Source organism: Lactuca sativa, chromosome 5 (genome assembly GCF_002870075.4).
Source record: "Lactuca sativa cultivar Salinas chromosome 5, Lsat_Salinas_v11, whole genome shotgun sequence".
NCBI lineage: Eukaryota > Viridiplantae > Streptophyta > Magnoliopsida > Asterales > Asteraceae > Lactuca > Lactuca sativa.
In genome coordinates this window covers 188,356,955-188,362,691 of record NC_056627.2, presented here as the reverse complement: position 1 = coordinate 188,362,691, position 5,737 = coordinate 188,356,955, and the positions used below count along the sequence as shown (strand labels likewise).

The following is a 5,737-nucleotide window of genomic DNA, read 5'->3' as shown; positions in this document are numbered from 1 at the left end:
GTGCATCTAAAGGTAACTTGGATATTATTTTAAGTTTAATTGTGATTGATATTTAATTAACTAACTTTTTTGTATTTGTAGAATAAGTTTGATTTGGATTAGGTTAACTTGGATCCCGAGCGTGCTCAGTTGTTGTAGGGCATTGATGCGACTTTACAAAGAGTTTATAGAGGCCGAAAAATAAAGCGCATACTTATTTTCAGAATGTCGGGGAGGCTTACAGATACCCCAAGGGCATTAGCCAACCCCCCCTCCCCCCATGGTATGTTACGTGGAAATTGGGCAGAAGCAGTTGAACATTTTCAAACGCCAGAATTTTCAAAGGATTCGGCGTCAAACAAAGGAGTCTGTGCACAACAAGTAGTTGTAAACAGAGGGGGGTCATGCTCGTATAGCAATGCATTTCAAAGAAGTAAACTATGGTACATTTAATTGTTTATTTAAATTATAGTTAATCTAAATTTTAATGTTAAATAGGACATCACTCGAATTGAAGCATTTTGTCAGGCTAATACTGATCGTCAAGGGGTATTTAGTAATCCTACAGTCGAGCAACAATACGTAAGTGGTTAATTTGTATTTTTATATAAGTGTTTATATCGTCAAGGGGTATTTATTAATCTAATTTTTATGATATTTATCATTTTTTGAAAATACAGAATGCTTTACTCCTTGAGATCAGTCAACAAACTCAAGCTTCTTCACAAGCCAGCGGTTTAACACCAAAGGATACACAAATTGTTTTGAAAGAATATTGGGTGTTCGACGAGGCCACATCAGAGGAATCGGGTGTAAACCTTCTACAATTGTGTCGATGTACGATCAGGAACAACCACTGACACATCCACCGCCACAATCACAGGTGAGAAAACTATTAATTTAGGTAATTGTTTCAAATGTTGGTAATTGTTGGTTTAGTAATAGTTTCAAATATTGGTAATTGTTAGTTAGGTAATAGTTTATATGTTGGTAATTGTTAGTTTGGTTATAGTTTGATATATTGGTATTTTGTAGTTTAGGAATTGTTAGTTTATGAAAGTTCAATGTTATAATGCGTTATATGCAATATGTGTAGTTTGGTAATTGTTAGTATATGAAAGTACAATGCTTTAATGGTATTTTGTAGTTTGGTAATTGTTAATTATAGTATAATGCCATAATGTGTTATATGCAACATGTGTAATTTGGTAATTGTTAGTTTATGTGGAATATATATTTTGTATATAGAATGTTATAATGTTGGTTTAACTTATAAGACTATGTTGTTTTATTTGTAGTTGAAAATGCTTCAAACAATGTTATAAGATCCGGAATGTAGTGCTGCACTTGACGATTGGTTTTGTTTGTTGCCACAACGAAATGAAACCAAAGAGAGATAATAAAAAATAAATAAATAACAATACCGGCGATGCCTTTAATGGCGACAACCGGTTATTAGCGGCCACTAACCTTTAGCAGCGACATCCTATTGTTAGCGTGCGACATGCATTTAGCGGCGACCACTGTTATTAGCGGCGACATTTAGATTATCAGCGGCGACACATGCCACTTTTAACGGCAATGGTTGTCGCCGATAATACTTTATTTTCTTGTAGTGTTGATTTAATTTAACTTTAGGATGACATCATCCAAATAATTTAAGGTTTGAAATTAATAAAAAAAAGACAATGAATGATCTTTATCGTTGAAGATGATGTCGTAAGGGTTTTATATATATATATATATATATATATATATATATATATATATATATATATATATATATATATATATATATATATATATATATATATATATATATATATATTACTAAAATTGTTGTATTAACTACTACTACAAGAACCGAAGAGAGATATTTCGATTGTAAAACCTACTCCCTTTATGATTCACATCTAGGGCATGAAGAAATCAATGCGGCCAAAGGCATCAAAACGCGAAGATGGGGTCGATTTTATCAGTAACATGCCGGATGCTATTCTTGTTTTGATTCTTTCACGTCTTTCATCCACAGAAGAAGCAATACGAAGCAGCATTTTATCCATACGATGGAGGTTTTTGTGGACTGCACTTCCCTCTCTAGAAATAAACGTACCTTGCAGAGAAGAATTCAAAAAAAAACGAATTCAAAGAGTTTGTTTATTGGGCTTTAGCAAGCAAAACCGTAGATTTGGATAGTTTTCGTCTATGTTGTGAGAATTTATACAGTATGTCAACAGTCGAGAGGTGGATTCATCTGGTAGTTACGAGAAACGTCAAACAGCTTAACTTGACATTTTCCCCTAAGGAGAAGACCAAAGCTATCGAGTTGCCCCATTGTCTGGTGACGTGCAGTTCGTTGGAGGTATTAAGGTTGGAGTGGGTCATCAGTCCTGGTCTATCTTTGCCTAAGTTTAAGGGGTTTCCGGCACTTAGGGTTCTTGTTTTGAACTGGGTTGACTTATTGGACGACAGAGTTTTGGTAGAAGATTTTCTCCAAAGTTGTCCATCACTCGAGGATCTGAATTTGTTGGACTGCAAGCTACACAAACTTGATCTTCTTTGTATTTCATGTCCGAAGCTGAAGAGGCTGAGTATTAACTGTGAAAATAGGGACTGCTGTGACATTAAAATTTCTTGCCCAAAACTGGTGGATTTGAATTTGACAGGTTCTATGGCTTGTAATGTTTTCTGTGACCGTTTAGACTCCATGAAGAAAGTTGTTTATGACCCTGTATCGGGCAGGAGCAATATTGTACCTGTGTTGTTTCATGGAAATTCTCATGTCAAATCTTTGTGGGTGCACCTTTACTTCTTGTGTGAGGTAAACGTTTGTTCTCTTTCAGCTCAATTTTCTTCATTTTGGTTCAAATTTTTTTGGAGGGTAGTTTCTGCAATATGTGGAAATTCCATTGCAACCAATTGCTCAGCATGACCCTTCTCAGTCTACGTTTTTTCTTTTCAAATTTGGTATATATATATATATATATATATATATATATATATATATATATATATATATATATATATATATATATATATATATATATATATATATATATATATATAGGAGTAGGATCAAATGAGAACACTAAAAAGGTTGAGAACACGAGAACAAAGTATATTCATTTGCGATTCCATGTATTCATTTGTGGAGAAATGATAAATTTTTACGCCTTTAATTTTAATTGAAGAGAAAAAACATATTCATGTTGTTTGTGCATAAAAATTATCATTTCTCCTCAAATGAATAATGGAATCACGAATGAATATACTTGTTCTCGCGTTCTCAACCTTTTAGGTGTTCTCGTTTGATTCTTTCCGTATTCCTTACAAAGTTTCTAGAAAGGAGTAGGATAACTGGAGATGCCTGAATGTATCATTGGTTTTCATCAAATCTTTATCATTTGAGTACCGATTTAAATCTTACCATGAAGAATACCTTCAAACCCTTACTTTTTGTAATTATCGTAGTTCTTTAAATCTGCATGTGATCTGGCTCTACCTAATCTGAAGACTTTGGTGCTAACCACAACAATGGGTGCTTTCACCATCAGTGAACTCATCCGAATTCTCAAAAATTGTCCCAAATTGGAGTCACTCAAGTTGACCATTAAAAAGGTATTCGCATATCAAATGGTGTTTTTAATTTTTTTTTTATGCATCACACTCTTGAAGCAGATGGGCTCACTTTCACACTTTCCTAGGTGTCTTATATGCATTTTAAATTCCTGATATACGCATAGATGTGGAAATTTTGGTCTTTTCTTTACCTATAAGAGGGTTGGTTAATATTATATTTGGGATAACTATCAAAAAAGTTTTTTAGGTTTTTTGTTTTTCAAAAAGCTAATAAGCTAAAAAAATATTTATGTATTTAAAAAATATTTTTTAAAACAGTTTTTGGATGAGAAAAAAAAAAATAAAACTTTCAAAAACTAAAAAATCTTATCTTTTTAGTCATTTTACTCCTAAAAAACAGTTTTTTTTTAATGCAAACATTTTTAAAAACCGATTTTTCTAAAAGTCATAAGCTAATAAACAATTTTTTTAAAAATCACTTTTGTAATAAAAAAAGCTAACCCAAACACCTTTTATTAAAATGAAAAAAAAAAACCTAAAACTAAAATTCTTACAACCTTCTAAATCGATTTATTACGAATAACTAGATTATTCTTTTAACAATGTATTTTTTTTGTAAACATATCAAACATATCTTTTTTATATAGACTAATGTTTTTGTTTGATGAAGTACGAATTTTATGGGGAGGAACTATTAGAATGGGAGCAGAATGGAGGTGACCCAAGGGAAATTATGAGTCCTGATGTGCAACAGATCGAGTTTTTTGAATTGAATGGAGAAAAGCCGAAACTAGTTTTAGACTCGCCATGGAATGGATATGGATTGTTGCAAATGGTTTTCAGTTGGGGGGTTAACTAAGAAGCCAACTCTCACTCTCTCATTGGTGAGTATGTATGCAAAGTTCTTTGTCTTATGTGGATGTTTTTTGGATTTGAATTTTGTTTCATGTTGCTATATTTAATTTCAACTGTTTTTTGGATTTGAATACTTGTTTGCTTCTACAATTCTTTTCATATTTCCCTATAAACACTACAAGAATAATGACCATTAGTGGCGACAGGAGTCGCCGCTAAAGGTCCGGTTGTTGCCGCTAATACCTTTAGCAGCGACCCGTCGCCGCTAAAGGGTCGTCGCTGTTGGTTTGTCGCTAATACCCCATTTGTCGCCGCTAAAGGTGGCTGTCGCCACTAATACTTTCCGTCGCCACTAAAAGTTTTGCCGCCAATTGTAGTTTTCTTGTTTTTTATTTTTTTTTAAAACATTCTTCCATATACAAAACAAAGTTTATAAAATTATAAAAATTGTTATAAAAATATAATTTTTTTATAAAAACAGATAACCAAAAACACATCCATACATACACAAATACATACATAATACACATACAAAAACATATACATACATATAAAAAAACACATATACATACATGATACACAAATACATACATAATACACATATAAAAACACATATATATGTATATATACACAATATATATATATATATATATATATATATATATATATATATATATATATGCATACAAATACACAAATACATACATAATATACATATAAATTCACAAACATATACAAAATACACATTCTACATACAAAATTTAAAATAAACATATATAGAACATGTGGTGGTGTGTAATCCGGTAGAGAAGCATGGTGGTGACAAAGAGAAATGAGTTCATAGAAGAGGGAAGAAGGAGCTGAGTGAGGTTATATTTGAGAAGGGAATTAGCAGCGACGGCTTTTAGCGGCGATAGGTAGAGCATTAACGGTGACATATAGAGTATTAGCGGCGACACCTTTGGGGGAAATTTTGATGGTAAAAAATTTTGAGTATTATCGGCGACAACTTTTGGGGGAAACTTTGGCGGTCAAAATTTTCGAGTATTAGCGGCGACACCGTCGCTGCTATTGGTGTGTACGTTATCGATTTTCAGTCCTTGGATTAGGGAAAAAATCAACGGCTAAGGTTTCACCTCATATTTCGACGTGGATCGGGGTCGATAGGTATTAGCAGCGACAGCCACCTTTAGCGGCGACACATAACGCGAAAGTTATGTGTCGCCGCTAAAGGTGACTGTTGCCGGTAAAAACGTCGCCGCTAATACCCATTATTCTTGTAGTGAAAATCTACAACAATATGTATGCAGCCACAACGTCAGTT

At 33.1% G+C, this 5,737-nt stretch overlaps 1 pseudogene; it reads left to right on the top strand.

Moving 5' to 3' along the window:
• Nucleotides 1-1,855: 1,855 nt before the first annotated feature.
• On the top strand, nt 1,856-4,546 carry LOC111882914 (F-box/FBD/LRR-repeat protein At3g52680-like; annotated as a pseudogene).
• The last annotated feature ends 1,191 nt before the right edge of the window (nt 4,547-5,737 follow it).